General features: G+C 45.6%; 1 protein-coding gene across 3 annotated transcripts in view; it reads right to left on the bottom strand.

Moving 5' to 3' along the window:
• RAI2 (retinoic acid induced 2) overlaps positions 1 to 20,925 on the bottom strand; it is a 49,204-nt gene extending 28,279 nt beyond the window's left edge. The window contains exon 1 of one of the 3 annotated variants that reach the window (XM_064646703.1): positions 20,812 to 20,925. The gene's annotated coding sequence lies outside the window, so the exon portion shown is untranslated. Of the gene's footprint in view, positions 1 to 4,657; positions 4,814 to 20,208; positions 20,299 to 20,811 lie in introns of those variants that run through there. The other 2 variants (XM_064646705.1, XM_064646704.1) reach the window with 2 other exon arrangements.
• Positions 20,926 to 21,158: the final 233 nt, after the last annotated feature.

Raw genomic sequence — 21,158 nt, 5'->3', positions numbered from 1 at the left:
GCTTGGATCTAAATAACGCCCAAAATGAGATTTATTTTTTTCTCACACTGGCTATCTATAGAAGATCCTTTTTTTAAGTCTCTGTTGTGCAGCTTCTGAATGTCAGGCCCAGCAAATCAAAACATTTTATTGCAATTTCATATTGTTTACTTTTGCAAGGCAGGATCTTGGCAGAGACAAGCATTTCCTCCAGGGACAAGGAGGATGGGGCTGGGAGGAGGGGAGGACGGAGGGATGGAAGGAAGCATTTTAATGCAGACTTCCTTATTGTCTGCTTTAATAGGGACTCTGGCTGAAATACAAAGGAAGAGGTAGCTAAGAAGACCTTGGCTACAAATTTAGAGATGCCAGAGAATGGGTGTGAGGATGCACCAAGGCCAGCCTACACAGGCAGTGACAACAGATCAGGGATGCAGCACAGCACCAGGAAAATGCCAGCAGTCCCAGCCCGCCTGCCACTGCTTCCTCAGCAGGGTTGGGCAGAATCCTGTGGGTCCCCTCTGGGCAGGCGCAGTCCAAAAGGCTGTGGCCAAGAAGGCACAGGGAAGGACAGCCTCGCCCGCGCTGTCCCCACTGTGTTCCCAGCACCAGTACAGAGCCAGTGTGCCCCCCATCCAGACACTCCTGGCTCCTTCCCCAGACCCTCCTCCTCTCTCCACAGCCCCAAACTGTGGGCAGGTTGCCCTCCAAGGAAGATGGCACCATGAGAGTATTTCTTCATGAGGACCCTCCCACTATTCCAGGATGGAGACGAGTGGGAGGCTCCTCGCACTCTTTTGGCCAGGGACACTGGAAAGCACCAGTGATTCCACCACAGGCATAATTTCTCACTGCACATTTCCAGGGAGATTTGACGCACAATGTTCAAGCGATTGGGTAAGCAATATTTAAGTTGATGAGAGCTGATTTAAGAGCTCTAGGTATGGGGAATAATGTCACATCCACACCGCTCACATGTACATGAGTCTGCTGCTGAAGCAATAGTCCTCCAAGGAACCTGCAGGAGAGATGGGTGATGCCAGGGCAGCAGTATGGCCAAAAGGAATTTAATGACTTTGTTTTGTCCCCGACTGTCCATACCGGAGACTCAGACCTTCTCACCTTCTTTAATCCCAGCTTCTTTGGGCTGCTTCACACAAAACAAAAGTCCCAGGGCCAGACCCATGGAAGGAGCCTGATGCCTTGAAGTCATGACTTGCCCCGTCTCTGGCACCACATGCAGTCGCAGGCAGATGGGAAGAAGCAGGCAACAGCTCCCTGCTCCCACTGGGTGCCTGGCAAACCTCAGCAGAGTCAAACTGCCAGCTCTCTGCTGGGCATAACAAATCTCCCTGTCCTTCGGCATTGCCTCTCTCTCCTTCTGAAGCTTTGTTTTGGTAGAGAGTGGTTCACAAAGACCTTTACACAAACTCACCCCGACAACTGCTTTATTACGTAAAATGATTCACTGGTGTTTAAAAATCCAACAAACAGGAACCCTCACTGACTTTATGACCGACTTCCCACGAAGGCACCAAGGCCAGCAATGGCTAATGTTCCGTCTGGCATCGACTCCCCGTGAATATCTCTCAGCAATAACAACTGATAGCAGAGCTTGGAGTCTACACATCATCCCCCTGTTTGTACATAAATTCCCTTTAAAAGGATTTCGGCATCCTTACACTGCTTCTTCCCAAGCATTCAGGCTCTTAAAGCCAAGTCAGCCAGACAGAATGGTGCCATGCAACTACAAACAACATGGGACAATTTTTTATTACAATACACAGCACTATTCTTTCTAAAAGCACTGCCAGTAATATGCAGTGTGTAAGAATACGCATTCATTATAAAGAGGTTAGATACTAATTCCTCCAGCTTAATTTTTTCTTAAGGGCACCAGCCCATTTTTCAATTAAGGCAGGATAATATTATTAATCATAAAAAATTGCTGATGTGTAAAATTGTTTCCTTTCTGGCTAGCATTGGCTGAGAGACGTGGGACATGCTGCCTCTGAATCAGTCTAGCTCAGTGGTAGTATGGAAGCTGTATCATTCTTTTTGGTGATGATTCATGCTGCTTCCAGCCTCAGCCGTGGGGAAAGGCGCATTCTCCTTTGGGAGCATGGGTCTCTGCTGCTCCAGGTGCAGGCTGGTAGCAACGAGCCTATGGATATATATTCCCATGGAAAACCAAGCACTGTCCACTGTGAGGCAAAAAAGTTGGCATGACTGGGCAGCTCCATGCCAAGAGAGTGCTTTAATGCCTGAGCACTTCCAGGGCACTGTGTTTCAGCACCCCCTGAAGAGAAAGATGAGGCTTCTGTCCCCACCCTCAATTTTCTGTGCTAAATTTGTCACTATGGGACTCTCTGGTGAGATCATCAGTGCTTCCTCTTTAATGCTTTTCCCCCTTCCTCTGCTGCTGAATGGGTTTGCCTAATTCTGATCAAGATAACTGTGTACATTGCCTGCACCAAAAGCAGCACGAAGGAAAGAGAAGAATTAAACAACCCAAACCCACTAAAATAGTAAGCTATGAACAAAACCTCTCCTTGCCCTGTAGTAAGCAAGGGAGACTCCTGGAGTGTGACTTGGCAGGATCCAAGAAGATGCTGTCGAAGTGTGGGCATGCTAGCGTTCTGCAGAAGGACAGCAGCTCCCTGCTGCAGTACACCCTAGTACCCAGCTCCTCACCCTGCCCAAACTGGGGACCTCTCAGATCATTCCTGGTGCAAGTGCCCCACTCTACCCCAGGCCAGACCATGAATGTTTTAGGCAGACAGGACTCTGTACCCCTGTCTTGCTCCTGTAGGCAGCTGGCTGTGACCTTCAGGAGCCCTCCCTGGGACACAGGCAGAAGAACCCAAGTGAGGAGCAGGGCTGTCCCAGGCCCCTCTGTGTTGGAGCCGGGAAACAACCCTCTAGCAGGTTTGCTGGGGATCATGGAGCTGGAAGGAGACAGACAGGTTCCTGGCTCCACAAGTGCTGATGTGTATTTCAGTGGCACAGATCCAGACAAAACGCCTTGTCTCCAGTCATGTGTCCAACCCTTTTCCCATCTATGGGCAGTTTCCCTTCCACACATCATGAAGTCATATATCCCCTGACTTCTGTTGAGATTTTGCACTCCCCTGCTTACAGGACCTCCCACAAGCAGCTCATGACAGTTATCTCCTTGGCAGCTCAACCTTTGCCCATCACCTGGAGAACTTCCGGCATCACTCCCAACTTGCATGCCCCCATCATCCTGCTCTTCCCTTCCTGGTCTTGTTTCTCCCCTGTTCTGGAAACTGCATCCTCCATACTTTTTTCCCTATAGTCACCAATCTTCTCCCAGCTGCATAATTCCCCTCCTGTTTTTCCCACACATGATCAACTCCATAACATTATTTCAGTTATCTGTAGCCATGTGTTATTAGTTTTCTGACATCACCAAATACTTTCTTATCTGAAGCATGTATTATTTATACACACATATATATAAATGGACATCTTCCACCATCTTATTGACTGCTGACCAAGAATAAATCATGTAAACAGAACAGACCAGACATTGGGACCACCTTGGGGAATGCCCCATCCCACAGTTATTGCCTCCTGGCAAATACTACACCAAGAGGAGCACATTCACTCTGAAGTCTGAGGAGGCAAATCACATAAAAAGAAATTGTGAGTTTCAGCCAAAAAAGTCCTTTCTGACAAGAGTCACTGCTATTCACATGACTACTCTCATTAGAATCAATGAGAACTGGAAAAATTTGCAGGACAGAGTCTGCGTGTGTCTCTCCTGGTTGAGATGTTCAGCTATATTTTTTCTCGTGAAAAGGAAAACTAACCCTATACCACCAAAGCAATAAACATAGTGGGATTACTGGTCAGCAACTCAAAGGATACTACTTCCAATAGCACTATAGTTAGTAAGTACTCATTGACAGTAATTGCTACAAACAACTGAACAACCAGAGAGAGATTTTCATTTTATCTGTACCCATACATACATAAAAACACCAGTTTGTACAAATCCAAGGTATGTGAAGTTAAAGCTAATGGGCTAGCTTTGTTGAGCATCTCAAAAATCAAATTAACTGCAATCAAATTCATGGCACAACTCAGGGTTCATTTCATTACTATCAGAAAATTCAATCTCTGAAATCTTACAATATTAAGCTAAAGCAATGATCTTTCTGTTAAAGTTCTCTCTTTTTTCATTTTAAGGTGAGAAAAAGCTGCCGGGCCTGGGTAAGGTGGGGGTGAGGATTCCCAATGGATACTACTAAAAGCTTGGCAAACATTCAATCAATTACTCTTATATAAGGGAAAGAAAAAAAACCAATCATCCTTTCAAACTCACACTAAAATATATTTTGCAGTATAAATTCTATCTCTTGCATCTATTTCTACATCATGACTTTTCTTGCAAATATTAACTATATACACACATGCATATATAGGCATACACATCTTTAAATTCAAAATACAAATCCATTAGGGAGCTACTTAAATCTCATTGCAGCAATAACTAATCATCTTATCTCTGTGCCGTATCGTAGGTGGGAGAGTCAGAAGTTCATTGCATTAAATGCAGCATTTTCCTTGTTTTAATGAAGCTGCCTTTTTGGTTTATTTTACAATAAGCACTCTTTAACCTTACTGCAAGACCTAGCTGTAGAATACTCACTGCAATTTCAGTCTCCTTTTTTTAGCCCTCCTCTTCAAGGTTCCCAGCTAGGTTTCTCTGCAGGAGTCAAGTGTGGTTTTAATAAGGCAGATGAGGCAGAGCTTCTCAACTGCTTTTGATAGAGGTGAGGTGGTCAGCTCTTTATTGACTTTCTGCGGTACTGCAGCTACGGACTGTACAGACAATCTTGCTTTATGAGCATGCACCAGGCAGGAAATGGGCCTGGAAATTTCCAGCCGGCAGTGTTTGATGCACTGTTTGGAAAGCTGCATGATGTGCATATAAAGGAAACGAAGGAGAGCCTTTTTCGTTGTTGTTGTTGTTGCTAACCCATCAGGCTGCAACCGCTACACGTACCTAGGAAAGCCTGCTCAGGAGCCATTTTAAGAGTTACTATATCTCAGGAAAAGGAAAGAAAACAACACTGATTATTTTGTGCACATTAGAGAGTGCTGTGTATCAACGATCCTTTTATAAACACTCGGAAAAATCACATGGGAGGTAACTAGCCACTAAATTATTTTACTGTCCTTTTCTTATGCAGGCAGCCACAGCACATACACACTGTATAGAGTGCACAGCTGCACTGATATACACACATCCTCACAAGGGGATGTGGAAAAAAGGAAGCAATCAAGGGCTGATATCATGTACTATTAAGGTTTTATTGATACCAGCATGGAGCAACTGCTTCACTAATTAATGGATGTGCACAAGCTACGCACATCCTTCCAATCAACTGGCAATAAAACCAGGTAGCCTTCTTCACCCCCATACATATATTACTTCAGCTATTTACCCTGCTCCTTGTTTTCCTGCACTGCACACCCCCCTTCACCCACCACCCCACATCTACACTAGCAAGGCACATTCTTCTGCTCTGACACTGGGGAGATGCAGATTCACAGCCCCCTTCATGAGCTTCCCACATGGTGCCTCTCTGAACCAGCTTTGTAACAACAGACAGGGTCCTAACTACGCAGATAGGCAGTGTGGAACCCTCCCCCAGAGATGTCTCCACATATGTGGACACAAAAATAACTATTAAAATCGGGTTTGACATCTCTCTATGCCAATTCTACTCTCTGTCCAAGGGGGACAATATCCTCCTGACCCAGGGGAGTGCAGTGATGGTGAGTGGATCAAAGACGGCAAGAAGGTTCAGACACTTTGGTGATGGCAGCCCTACAAAAGCTGGAACAGATTTTAGCCCCTACAGAAGTACCACACAGGCATAACCACACCGGGTTGCACATTTCAGCTCTCACCCAGCTGCAGCAGCATCAGCTGCAGCATAACTCTTGTCAAGGGCCGGCTGAGTCCCACCTCCTTCTGAAGCACCACACCTGAGTATCCAGAGCTGCATGGTACTAATCACAATTTTGCATCTTTCAGCTAATTGCAAAGCTCCTGGGGACTCTCAAAATAAAGCTATGCACCCACAGAGAGGAGTTCAAAAACCTTACAGCTACACTGTTACTATCAGAGGATACACTCTTACTGCATGCAAGATTTAAATATATGCTTAAATTCTACTCACTTCAGGAAGACATAAGGATTTACTTAACTTTCATTATACTAGTCATTTGTTTTATAGTGACCTGGATAATAGGTATAGCACTTTTCATGTATACCACTGAGCTCCTTCCACTGCAGGGTATTACTTGCTACACATAAATGGCAGAGCAGGTAGAAATTGAGGCAGGCTGGATTTTTAGTTAGCCACCTGAAAAACATGGACAATGATGGGTAGATTTTCACTCACATTGCTGCAATGCTATGTGAGTGCTCCTAAATTTTCACCTGCTAAATAAGCATCAGTGGACAGCTACAACATAGTCCTTAAAGAAGGGACATTTCCATACTGGATTCTGCATTTGATATTTAAAAATGCAGCTACAGGGAACAGGCATCCTGTGAAACAGCAGATGTTAGACTATCACTGCACATACACTGCTTTAATTCAGATGACCTTGCTGAATCAGAAAGCTAAACACAAGATAAATGTCCATTTTCTCTCCTGAACGCCTGTCTTGAAAAGACTCGGTTTTGCTGGGAGTTTAGTTGTCTGTGTTTCCTCTCAGTTCCCCATCTGCAGTCTCTCAAAGTGTGTTCTTACAGCAGTTCAGCTTGTTTTTCCAAATCAGATGCTGGTCAGGTTGTGAATCTTACGAATTTTCTTTGCTGATGGGAATTAGAGACTGCTTCACTTTAACCCTCTAACTTGGCAGAAGCTGGAGACTGGCCTGGACCTGCTGCCAGTTTGTGCTCTGGGTCTACTCCCAGTAGCAAGAGATGCTCAGGGCTTCTGGAGAGTCATATGCAATACACTGATTTCATTAAAATTACAAGTTTTACTCTTTAAAGCAGAACTCAAACAGTCAAACAATTAATGATTTCTTTAATTCCTAAGACCTTTTTTCTGCATAGGTTTAAAATACTCTAAGAGAAGAAACAGACTGCCATTGTCTTTCGGCCTTTTGCTGGTGGCAAAGAAGATTATTCCTATCATATTCTGCAGGGGTGCTGTCAAATGCTGTTCCAGGCTATGGGCCAAAAACTACCCCCAGCCCATGTGCTCAGTTCCCACTGGCATCAGTGATATCTCCACCATGGACTGACAGTAGTAAATGGGCAGAGATGTGCTGGCTGCTCAAATAGCACGATCTATGTGCTGAATAATTCATTTTAAACTGTTGCACAGATGTCAAAATGTTACTGCTGATTTCTAGCCAGCAGAATGGGCGTTTCTTCTCCTGATATGAGTGTGTCACTGCCTGTAATGCCAGAGAAGATTTGGGGGATGTCTCAGCAAGATAGCAAAGCCCATATATGGCATGCCTGTGAACATACAATTCAAATGTTCACTATGGGCCACCTTTCACTCTCCTTATTAGGATTCTCCTGTGGATGCACTCACCCATTGCCTCCAAAAAATGTCAGAAAAGCAGCTAAAAACATATGCGGTTACACAGGTTTGAGCATACAGCCTCCAACAATCATTTCAGCCATCTGGATTTTTGCTAAAGTATCACAGAAAAACTCCGAAGTACAAACAATTTAGGAGTCACAGATGAGTTTTGATAACAAAGTAAATCCAAACAAACAAAAAACCCCACCATCTCTGTGAATGGGCATAGATCTATCCTAAAGAGTTTGTCAGCCTGGCCATGGCAAGAGCTCCACAGTAGAAGTCAAAGATCTCCCTGCCCTCCAAAATCAAGGAAGAGGAGTTTCCTGTGTTTCCTCTTTCACTAAACCTGGAACAACCAATCTGCTCAGTACCAAGTACCAGGTGCTGGCTTCCTCACGCAGGCAGCCACGTGGACCCCAGCTGCTGATGGCCAGCAGACACCTCCAGAGCAAGGCAGGACTCCTGCGGGCAGGCAGGCTTGGGTGGTATGTGAAGGGTAGCTGAGGGTGACAGGAAAGATGGAAGGGAAAGGGGAGAGATGCAAGAAACTCGCAGGTTTGGAATTGAGATCAGAGACTGGGGATCTCTGACACGAACCAAAAGAGCACCCCATGCCAGCCCAGGAGCTCTACTAGTGATGTGTCAGCTAAAAAGTATGGTTTTCCACACTCCTAGAGGGGCTTTTTTATGTCCGCTGGTCCACGTGGAAACAGACCTAGGCTTAATGAGGTCTAATTTGTTTTAAATCCATAGGTTTCTTTTTAATAATTAACAGTCCCATCGCTCAGCAAAGTCATTCCTTACCCCTGACTACTCGCTATTAGGAATGAAATTTAGTGTGAAATACTGTTAAAAGGTGGAAAGCGGGTGACATAATTCAAGTTTTAATTAAAAAAAATATATATCACACAAAGCCAGAGCCATAGAAGGAATAATAACCTAATAAGCAAAAAAAACCCCACCATCTCAACTCAATGTCTACTCTTCCCAATTACCCACTTTGTTCTTCCATGCTATTTGAATTCTTCTAATTGGTTTCTCTTACTGGATGCCCCGTGCCCAGACCACATCTAAGTTTTTCACTGCGATTCCAGGAACTAGAGAACATGTCAGCATCATTACCATGAACATTACACACCCTCACACACCAGGGTACAGGAACTACAATTAACACATTAAGAAATAATAACTGCCAAGGGAGCAACGGAAGATAAACAGCATGGAGCTGATGTAGCAAGAATTCTGTCTCTTGGGTAATGGGCAAGGGAGTGGAATTGAAGTGCTGTGCAGCACTACCCATTTACTAAAGAAAACCCCAAAACCAGTCCAACAACTGTTTACATATTAATTTCTTGAAATGTAATTTCGACAAAAGTATTGCCAGCTTTAAACTAGTTTTTAAAGGAATCTGGAGGCTCATGTTTACAAAGAAATAACAATCATGTCCTCTTTGAAAGTTTAAAATTGGCATGTTTTTTGCTATTTGAAAACCTGTCCTGAAGTGCTGCAGGTTTGTTGTTTTCTTGTTCTGCCTTTTTAATAGAAGACAGGAATACTTATTTCTTTTACTAATTTATAATAATTATTATTTTATTAATTTATAGTAATTATTTATTATTATATATGTTGATACAGAGATATATATAGAGAGACACATATATAAAAAATAATAATAAAATGGACTTTTTTTCCCCTGCTTGTTGATAGCCATTTTTATAATTGCTTGGGGATTTTTTTTTGTTTGGTTGGTTTGTTGGGGTTTTTTTGAATGATATTTAAATAATTAAGTTATTTTCCCAAGGATTTTTAATGAAAAAAATTCTTCAGATTCCAGAGTCTTTTATTTAAAGCTTCCAGTCTGAAAATGCTTTTTGTGAGTAGTCCTACAGAAGCTGCATAACTGCAGAAGCTGCAAGATCGTGCCCACCATCTGGATATCTATTTTCATTCCTGTACCCAACAGAAATCATGAACCACGCTGGTCCTTTTAGAAATCAGTCTTGACTTTAGCTATTGCTTTCAGATGGATCAGTTGAAGGCCTTAATTCTTTATTTTTCACTGAGATTACAAGCTGAAGGAACACGATGGCACAGGCAAGGTTTATGAAATGCTTTGTCTCGTGTCTGTCCCACCCTGGGGCTGCACAGTCACAGAAAACCCAACAAAAACATTGCTGTCATAACCCCTTTCCTACATTCAGTCAAATCCCTGTGCAGGAAAAGGGAGGCAGATGAGGCACAAATATATGGGCAGGATTAGGAGCCCTGCTCAAACCCACCTTTTGGGGAGAGAAGGGTGAGTCCCTCTCAGCTGGGGTGATGCTTGTGACCCATGTGGGTGCTCGGGCACAGGGTTCCTGTGACAGGCGTGATTCCCCCCGCACTGCCCCTGCGCACGGCTCATCAGTCAACTCAGACATTTCAGCAAATCACATGGCACTTTGTAAAAACATAATTGTTTTTATTTTCCAATTTTCCATGTTTTGTGTAGAGTGCTGCTGTGTTCAAGCGAAGTGAATAAAAGCATAAACAGTAAGCACCATCTGGAGAACATTCTTCCAGCATGCTGAGAAATAGCAGCCGCCTGTGCACTACCTGCTATAAATAAATGTCATTAAAAAATGTCCAAAAAATTGTTTGTTCCTGTTTGATGGAACTGTAGCCAGATAAAATTTTCCTTAACTCTGTTTTCAGATACCTGCCACCTTCACGGAAAAAATCCCCAAACCAGATGCAGATGTTTGGTTTTCATCCCTTTATGTTAACAGGGGTATTACTAACAGAAGAGCAATCCTACACATTATTCTAATAACAGCAACAGAGGTTGCAACTTAAGCGTAACATGTGAACAAAGCACTGAAAATCCAAACGCTTTTTAAACTGTACCAGCTTCACAATAGGGTGGTATCTCTCAGCCTGCTAGCAAAGAGAAAGGGCAAAATTATTCATTCTCTAAACTGATAGTGTATCAGTTTGGAAAGGAAAAAAAAAATGCCAGAAAGTCGGTAATTTATTTTCAGTCTACACAAAGCTGCTCCCATCTCCCTTGCTGCTGACAAAATACAGACCAAGCTGGCTGTGGGGCTGTGATGAGGCTCTGCAAAGGGTCGGCGTTTGCTGTGTTTGTTTAATCACTGCAATTAGAGCTACGCAAATAATGAAATTGTTTGCTATAGTGGCCAGACTGGGAAAAAAAAATTAAAAAGAAATGTTTGGGTTGCGTGATTTAAGAACATTTTTTTCTTTTTTGGTAGAATGAAAAAATAAAACTGTTTAGTTTGTTCCACTCTGAGGGCATTCAAGCCTTCAAAGAATCCATTCAGTTTGAAATGAAAAATACATTTTCATGCTGGAACAAAGCATTTGAGCAATTGACATTTTTTTTTTTTTTTTCTATCAGACAAACATTTTCAGCAGCCAGAAAGGGATGCTTAGAAGAGCTTGGTGCTTCTTGGGGAGGGAGAAGAAGATTTGACCACCCATTATCCCATTCTCAGACACACCTTGGGCCGTTGTGCAGGGGCAGGATTGTGCACTGCAGCTTCAGGAAGCTGCTACCAGCCCTTCCCTTCCCTGCTCTGCTCTGAGCAGCTCCCCACGCCAGGGACCCCAAGGGGGATCTTCCCGCTTTTCCCTGCAGTGCGGGGCTGGAATGTCGCCTACAGGACGGTGGCGGGTAGGTGCAGCCACGGGAACAGCAGCACTGCCTTTTCCGGGTTACCGACGGCTCAGCCACAGCTGGCACCGTGCAGCTCTTCCCAGGGCGACACAGCCCTTGCTGTCCACATGAGGCTGGGATGTGCTTCAGGATACGGCACGGGGCTGAGGCTGCCAGAGGCTGATGCAGGATGCAGTCTGAATCCTCCCTGACGAGCTACCAGTGGGAAGAAGGATTTGAAGAAATTTTAGGGGGTTTTCCCCTTTATTTAAAAAAAAACCCAACACATCTTGGATTAGTAAATTTCATGAAGCAATGGGAATTAATCTGTCTTGTAAAACAACATCCACAAAAACAGTTTGGATCCCTTGAACGAGAGAGTGGCTGAGATCCCTAAGGCACAGGGCACATCACCAGCCTAGCCCGCCATCATCATTTAAAGGCAAGAGTGGAAACGATGGACATAAACCAGATTCGGTCCTCCCTCGAGCTCTGCCACTTTGTCCAAAACCAAAGTTGTTGCACACTAGTATGTTCACAGAGCAGCTCTGCTAAAGCCTTGCTTTCAGCTGGGACTGGCCACTGCAAGCAAGGGCATAATTCCCACCATGTTTTATTCTCTGTTTTCACAGGGACTCCGTGTGCCAGGAACTGCATGAATAGGGATGAGGGTACAGTCCCTTCCCCAATGAAATCATCTCAAGCACAGCAAGAGCAGGAAATGATACTGTGGTTATGGTTCCCATTAGCCATATTTTCCTAATATAAATATTTTAGCTACTTTTATTTACAGAGTCCACTCACACTAGTTAAATGATATACTTTGGAAAGGGATACATAGGCTGTCCGGAAATGAAGACACTAGACTACTGATTTTTTTAGGATGATAATGATGATTATCATGATTAATCAGTCTTGATAGATAAGATTTTCCCAGACCAGGTGTGCAGGGAAGGCAGGTGGTGGGAATATGGCTGTCTGTCTGTCTGTGCATGCACACATGTGTGTGAGTGTGTGTGTGTGGGGAGGAGGGTTGTTCTTTGTTTTGCTTTTGCCTTTGGTCAAATTCAAACAATGTGCAGTAACAAGAAGTAAATGTCATTTTCCTCCCATCCATCTTAATTTGGCATCCATTTTAAAGCTTACCTTTGACCTTTTAAAATGTTAATACACTTAAGCAGATATAAAAACCACAAAGCTCCTGGAAAAATTAATCACAGCCATATCACGATGCTAGTCTAAAAATGTAACATCAGTTGTTTTCCTCTTCAAAGAAACATTTGTCCGATGCAGCAGCAGTAACTATGCTACAATTAGCAGTTATTTCCTTTTCAAACAAATATCCATGTTAAATGCCATAGCAAAGCCCTTTCAGCATAATCGGCACAACGCACTATGAATCTTTTGTTGAGTAACTGCCTAGAACCACAGAAAAGGTCCTGAAAAGGACCTTGAGAAGTCACCTAAACCATCCCTCTGCCCCAGGCAGGACCAGCTATATGTAAACTATTCCTGACAGGAAACCATATTTATATTTCCTTAAAGTAGCAGCCTTAAACAGAACTGGGAAAAAACTGTTAAATCAAAATACATAACATATATATATAAATAATTCATATATGTACATTACGTATCCAAATAAGAAAATACAAAGAGACAACCCTGACCTAAATGATAACTCTCCCTCCTCTGACCACTTCATACCCTATAACCAAAGAATTCAAAACAGGAAACTCTAATAAAAACACCTCCTTCCTTTTTGAAAATAAAAGGCTGCTAGACTGAGAACCTCAGCTCCTTGGAAATTCAGTGGCACCTCTTCTCTAGGAAAGTGGTTTCAGATTCATCAGATCCCAAAATATTTGGGTCTTTACGCTTCGAAGTAAAGAGCTCTTCCATTCCCCCAGAAAGCAAATACAAAGTAAGAGTGTCGACCAGCCTTTCCAGGAACCAAAGTGAATCTAAGGTGTCTGTAGCCTGTTCACGGTCAAGGGCATCCACCTTGACTTAATAATTTCTGGTGGGAGGCTGTACTAGGTTCCTCCAGCTCCAGGAGGGTCATTGCACAGCTCTGGGGTTACACACTATGAATCTGGAGATCCATGGCACATAGCCACATACTGCTTCCACTTTCTTGTCTGTAGCATCTGATGGCATCCAGGGCTACCCCCATCAATTTAATACCCCTCTTTAGAAGACAGAAGGCTGTGGTGACAGCCAAAATACATCCTAAAAGACAAGTGATGATTTCATAGCTAAACACAGCTGCTACCCAAGCATCCAAAAAAAAAATCAGTTAAGGACCTAAATGTCAAACCCAAACCAAAGACAGATGCATTCCCTCACTGAGCAGGGAAATAAATTCCATGCAACTGTTTTCTTCCACCTACATTACTCTGGTTCTAGCACAACTGGAGCGTGGCCAACCAGTTTTCCACAAAATGAACACACGCTTAGGTACAATGGTGTGGGAAGATGTGAGATAATGAGCTTGGCACCATCAGCCCCATGAGAGAAAGACACCCCTTCGTGTATCCTGCACACACAAATTAGAAGAGCTGCAGCGAAGAGCCCAATTTCTTCCATTACGGAAGCCTCGTGAATCCACCTTAACCATACATGGGTCTTCCGGCCATGAAATGGCAAGAGGTAACTCCATCCATCCCCTCGAGACCAGAGATGAATGAACAGCATGTCACGCTACAACAAAAGGCTCTTCTGGGCACTCCTTCTTCTAGGATCTGCTTGTGCAAATACACACGTGTGTCTGCCTATGGACATACGTATATATATATATTTATATCTATATATTACATGCTCTCTCCAGTAGACAGTATCCTGGGCCAAAGGGACCCATTGCTGTCACACCAGAAAACCTTCCATGGCTGCAGACCCATGCTTCCACTGATCCTCTGGGTGAAACCCTCTGATTCATCTGCTCACCTGTGGTCCGTGTGGAAAACTCTCCCCCAAGGCCAGGCATCTATACAGCAAATTCAATGGGCTTGGCACCTGCAACAATTGTCTCTGAGAACCCCAAAGGCAGCTGTCCAAGACCATAACACAGACAAGATTCTTCTAAACAAGGAATAATCCTTCTAATTTTCTTCCCTGGGAAGTATACAACACTTTGGGGGGGGGGGGGGAGGGAAGTACAATAACTTCACATATCTTCACATATGTTCCTACTTCCTTCTGGCCTCTCCTCAGCACCCCACAGCCTGGAGAGCAAAGCTTGGCTACGTGAACAGGGCAGACCTCCTGGCTGAGAGTTGCCTTCTGATCTCCAGCCCCATCACCAAGGCTGGAGATGAAGGCATCTACTATTCAGACAGTGATGCCTGACTTCTTGGTTAAGAAAATCCTGATTAAAAAACAATGTGTTGCCCTTCCTGTTTGCTTTGCAGTGGCCTTGTGTGGATCCAGCTCTACGGAAAGCAATCCATCACCAACAACCAGAAAGATGTGTATCACGCAAATACAAAAATACCTCACATTTCACTTAGTTTTTCATGTCTTCCATTCTCATTGCCCATTCTAGTTCAGCTCTCCACAGCATCTTTTCTTTAACCTAATTAGTACAGATATACATGGACTGTCTAGTATTTTTTAAATGAAGGACGGTTTTGTGCAATATTATCACATAAGCTTTCAAAGACAATCAAATTTAAAAGAAAATTAACACAATGAATACACATTTCTCACATTGTCACTCCTGATACGATGTTTCTTGGATTTTTTGCTTACATGCAACAGAATGTACATTGTCATACTGTTTGTGACTGGTTTATTCACCGTATTCTGATAATCATGGACTGTAACTTCAGTAACACTCCTCTAGCTAATTAGTTTATTCACTAAGCACAGATGAATAGCTGATGAGCTACAAAAAGTTGCTATTGTCTGAGTCAGTCACCAAGTAACTAACTTGGCCATTTAGCCAGGGAGAAGTTTTCTTCTCTGAAAGGTGACAAGTAGCTATGTAATGACTTCTATTATTTTCTCAATAAACTCAGAGAAAATAGGACATTGCAGCTAGAAAAACACAGAAAGAGAAATTAGCTGCTACTGTCATTAAGGATTCAGAGGCTGAAAAAGAACAGTTGGTGCAATGCAGCTGGAGAGGCTTTTCAGAGTAAAGTGATTATTCTCTGGCCATTAACAAATTATTTTTTGCTGGAATGCAAGACCTGCACTCCTCCAAATAACCTGGCTTTGCTGTGAGGAGCACACTGGCTGCTAGGACAGGCAAAAGCCATTACCCTTTTGGCCTTCCTGATGGACACTGCACTTCTTCCACCTTTTTGCTTCCATGCCACAGGAAAAGCACAGAAATAATTAAAAAACTGAAGCACACGCAGACCTTCGAAGAAAGACTGGTCTTCAAAATCAGCCTGACTAACTGAATTTGGAGCTGCATTTACCATGTTCAGGGGGGCCACTTGCCCCACTGAAGCTTAGTGAGGTGTCACACCAAACTTCCTTCACCTCCCTTGCCCGTCAGAGCTCACCTGCAATCATTGATCCAAAGATAACAAGACGATTATGATTTATAAGAAGATGATTTATGGACACAGTCAGTACTGGGGCTTGTTCTAAGATCTCTGTGCCTGTCATGGGGGAGGCAGGGGGGGACCCAAACCCTCACCCAGCTTGTCCTTCAAGTCAACAACAATTGCCTTCCTTCTGCTGTAGTGGCTGTTCTCTTGGCACTCCAAGGGGAGTGCATGCAACACAGGGACCTGGAAGCTACTAAGCTGAAGGACAATATTTTTCTGAAAAGGCTGAAGGGAACAGGAGACCCACCCTAGGGTCTTTGGTTAATTTTTGAGAACATTTAGCTCTGTATCTGATGTCTCAAAGAAGCATTTCCAAACAACCATATGCCCAGATTGAGATCAGTGATGAGTGGTGTCCCGCAGGGGTCCATACTGGGACCAGTGCTCTTTATTGTGCTCATCAATGACACAGACAGTGGGATTGAGGGCACCCTCCGCTCTTGTGAGACCCCACCTGGGGTACTACATCCAGCTCTGGGGTCCTCAGCACAGGAAAGACATGGACCTGTTGGAGCAGGTCCAAAGGAGGCCACAAAGATGATCTGAGGGCTGGAGCAGCTCTCCTATGAGGACAGGCTGAGAGAGCTGCAGCTGTTCAAGAGGGAGAAGAGAAGGCTCTAAGAAGACCTTACAGCAGCCTTCCAGTGCCTAAAGGGCACCTACAGAAGAGACAGGAACAGACTACAGGGACGACGTTCTAGCAGATCCTGTTGCACTAGGACAAGGGGCAATGGTTTTAAACTAAAGGATGGTCAACTTAGACTAGACATAAGGAAGACATTTTTTAACATGAGTGTGGTGAGACATTGGAACAAGTTGCCCAGAGAGGTGGCAAACACCCCATCCCTGGAAACATTAAAGGTCATGTTGGACAGGGCTCTGAGCAGTCTGATCGAGTTGAAGATGTCCCTGCTCACTGCAGGAGGGTTAGATTAGATGACCTTTAAAAGTCCCCTCTAACCCAACTAGTCTATGATTCTATGAGCTAGGAAATATAAAAGGGTACTGGAAACAGGTCCCAGTCAGAGGGATCCAGTCACTCACACTCAAAGCCAGCACTTGAGTGTGAAGTGGCAGCTGCCACAGGGGTCCCCCAGGACATACAGCCACCCACAGGACTGGCAAAATCCTACAGATACGACCCTGTGAATTCACCTCACCCATGTTACAGCTCTGCACATTAAAGGACAGCATGGATAAAACTGGAGGGGGGGAGGAGAAAAGAGGAAAGCCTAACAAGCAACATTAAATCACCTGGCAGAGCAGCTCCTCCACAGAGTGGCCTATTTACAGAGTAGCTCGGTGCCCTGGGAGGGACCAGCAGTATTGCAAACCCAGAAAAGGAAATTCCCAAGAAGAACTGAGACAAGGTAACAATGATCCCTGCAGCCTAGGACCTCTCATACAGCCACCTCCTTTTTGAAATCTAGAGTTTGTTGGAAGGACTTAGGCCTAGGGTTTTGAACACAAGAGAAGGAAAACTTTTTCTTCCTGAAGACAGTCTATGACACTCAAGCAATGCTGAAAACTGTTTTACTGTATTATTTTCTGTAGATGCTGTTTCTGAAGGCATGACCCAGCACAGCCTGATCGCAAAACAAAGCCATTCGTGGCTAGCACCACACATCACTGACTGTCTCCTTCCTCTCAAAATAAAATAAAATAAAATAAAATAAAATAAAATGAAAGAAAGTACCCCCATAAATCATTAATTCATCCCAGTTTCATAACAAGAATATTGGTCAGCTCCCATTTTACATCCCTTTCTCTGGCTGCCTGGTCTACAAAGCCACCATTTCAGCTGCTTGTGCATACAGACCAGTGGACACACTGCACCACAACAGCTCCCACATCTCCATTCTCCTGCCTATGGAGAGGATGGCCACCCTTCTTCCACAAACCCTCACCTGCTCTGCCATCTTTTTTAAAGAAATCTTTTTTTTAATCAGTAGCTCTGGGGCACCCATCAGCTGTACTCAGGTCCTGTAACAATCACGTGATTTATGTAGAAGTAATTGGGGTTAAACTATCTGCCACATCAAACTCTTCACATTCGGCCCCATCTTTAGGACCTAGAAACATCTGAAATACATAAAGCCCTGTGTCATTTAAAAGGGTCTGGGCTTAATTAGCATCATTCTGGATTTTATGGGAGAGATGTTGCTCTGCCAGCTTTAGGTAGCTAGTCTATCACTTGCAAGGTTATTTGCTTTTTTTTTTTCTTTAGTACCTACATCAAAATATTTTTCCACACAGCTTCTCTTTTTTTTTTTTTTTTTTCTAATCCTCCAACCAGCCGGATGACAACCACTCCTTATCTCTGGCTGTCTTCCATGCTAAAATAAGAATGCTGTTGTTACATCGAGGGAGCTGCACCCTTCCACCTCCGTTCCCTCCCGACATGCACGCAGCTGGCTGCACAGGAACGCCCGAGGTGCCATTTTCTGGCCATTTTTTTGTGATGCTGTTGCAATTTACCCTCTAGCTACAATTTGTATTTCTAAATCACACCAGGCCTCTCCTGCCATGGATTTTACAGCCTCAAGTGACAGACAGTCTCTGTCCTGAAGAGCTGGTGGTGCTCAACCCATCTCCACTGCCACTGCTTCCCTGCCTTGACGTAGGCTAGGCTGACACAAGGGCCAGCACGCAGCCAAACACAGCTCCAACGAGGCCGGGAGATTTGATTAGCAGCAGAGAATGACTGGATTAGAAGAGGGATAGGATTAGAGATTGATGAGTTGCTCCAAGGCTGCTACGTCTGTATGATTGGCTCCAGCAGCAGCATTTGAATGTCAAACTGTTTCTCCTCGGAGCAGGGAGGTACCACCTATGTCACGCTTCAGACAGTGCAAGGCAGCTGGAGGAAGGTCAAGGGCTTGAGTTGGAGTCTGAACTGACAGCCCAGTATAGGCGAGCCCTTGGTGGGTCACGCAGAGATGAGAAGAGGGGAGAGAGGGAAATATGAAATTATTTGCCCACAGCTACACTGGCAGTTTGTGTCAGAGGCAAAAATGGGAGCCAGATTTTTTTTCAAAAAATGAATTCCTCAAGCAGGAGATGAGCCAGCCGCCTTTGTTACATGCAAATGCATTTTTTCCCTGTAATTCATACTGCTGCAGGCTCTGCACAGTGAGCTCCAGCTTCCTGAAGTTGTAGGGTGTTCAGCATGAACTGCTCATTGCACACCTCATGCCCACTACATGACTAGCTCTGTCCCCCAGCCCATGCTTGCAATGCAATCCACATGCGTTGCAAAAGCTTATCACTTGCTTTTTTTTGTAGGAAGCAATCAGGACCCTGCAAAACCTGTCACTGAGGTGATTTCCAGTCTGACCTGGATAGCTCTGGCTACTGGATCACCTCCAGAATTTAATGTATACACGGAAATTCAGCGTCACTCTCCAGTTAACTCAAGCAGTTATTCCCTCTTCAAATTTGGCTTCAATCAACTCTGAAGGTGAAAGAGACTTCAGCATCTCCTTACTGGAGCTTCTCACAGAAATGCTACAAAATTCATCAGAGACGCTAAGGACAAAATAGTGAGGATGCATTAATTGATCAGGTTGCTCTAGCAGAGCAGCATAAGAAATTGCACCGGCCATCAGCAGCCTCCTGCACTAGTTACTGTAGTTACATCTGATTAACCAGGGCCACTCAGAGAGTCATGAAATGGAAGGGAAAGCTTTTCCAAATTTACATATTAAAAACATGGAAGTGTGCTGATTTCTGTCCTATGGAGTGTTTCAGGCATAACACTAGTAATCAGTAGCAATTTGTGAGGAACACTAAGCCGATTTGCTAGTGATAAACGACATGAAAGGTTACTTAGGAAAAAGAAGAACATTTCCTCATCAAGTTTAAACGGAAAATACCTGAAGAATTAATGGGCAACCAGATACTCTTTCCTCTTGAACAATACATCCCCATTAGACAATATATATACCCTGAATCATGTATTTTAAGCATTATTTTTTAAAAAATACTTCTCGTGGAGCATATAAACTACCATCAACAACAACAACTAAACCAAAGCCAAACCAATCTCTTAAAAAAGAGGGGAAAGTGAGGGAAATGAGAGAAGGAGAATAACTGCCCTGCAACTCCCGCCTAGTGAGCTTGCACCATCTCCCCGGAGGGATGCAGAACTTCTGGAGCACGACACTTCACCCAGGCACCCACCGCCATGCACGCCCGGAGCACTGCGACGCCGGCGCAGATGCCCCGCGACAGCCTCATCCAAAAAAACACATTAAGGGAGACGCAGGTGACAGTCCATCCTCCTAGCAGACTTCGCCGGGAAGCCGAGCGACAGCGGGAGGAATTTCTGCCCCAACTTCGGAAGGGTAAATTCTCCTCCCGCTCCTCGCTTGTCACCGGCTGCGTGAGGGACCCCAAATAATGCCATCTTGTAGCCCACCTTACGTATTTCTAACCTCCTTCTCCCAGAGCGCGGACCCAGGCGCTCAAAGCCGCCGTGACCTGCCGTGCGTGTTTTGCTCCCCGTGGGGCAGGAGCCAAAAGCCGCGGGGGGCGATGCCTGACCGCGGCACGCGCCGCTCCTCCCCGCGCACCCACGGGCGTGATTTTGGAGAAGTTGCGCAGGCAGAAGGAGGAGAAGGAGGAGGAGGAGGACGACGACGACGACGAGGAGGAAGGGCGGGGGTGGGGTGGGTGTCTCTGCCCGTGCGGTCACGGTCTCGCCCCGTCCCTGTCCCCGCCGCGGTCCCTCCGCCCCCCCCACCGCCGCAGCCCCACTGCCGGGACAACCCGCACAAAGCCGCCGCCGCCGCCACCGGGATCTCGCTGCGCCCGCTCGGCGCCACCAGAAACAATAGTCACGGGCCGAAGCGGGGACCGCGGGGCCGCCGCCCTGCCCGCGGCACCGCAGCGCCTGGCCGCCGGTGGGAAGAAGGGCTGGATGGGGGGAATGTGATTCCCGCAAAGCGCCGCCGCCCCGGCCAACCTGTCACCGCTCCGCCCGCCCTGCGCTGCTGGCACGCCGCCGTTCCGCGGCACCTACCTGCGGTGGAGGGTGCGGCAGCCCCTAGCTGGGCTCCATGGGGGCCGAAGCCGCCGCCCGCCTCTGTCAAGCGCGGCCGCCGGCGCCGGGGACGCGCCGCCCTGCCCTGCCCGGTACCGCGTCCCGCTCCCCCCGCGCCGGGCGGGGCCGGGCGGGGCGGGGCGAGCAACGGGAGCGGGGCTTGGCCGACCTGGACCATGCCCACCGCCGCCGGCCCCGCCCCCTCCCGCCGGCCCTTCTCCCCTCCTCCCGCACCGGAGAGGGATGCACGGGATAAGGATCGGTGAGGGTCCCGGGTAGCCACGTCGGGAACAGCCCCGACGCCTGGGAGGATGCTGCAGCAGGAA

This window comes from Pseudopipra pipra, chromosome 2 (genome assembly GCF_036250125.1).
Source record: "Pseudopipra pipra isolate bDixPip1 chromosome 2, bDixPip1.hap1, whole genome shotgun sequence".
NCBI classification, from domain to species: domain Eukaryota; kingdom Metazoa; phylum Chordata; class Aves; order Passeriformes; family Pipridae; genus Pseudopipra; species Pseudopipra pipra.
The sequence above is the reverse complement of the archived record's forward strand: the minus strand, read 5'-3'. Positions and strand labels throughout refer to the sequence as shown.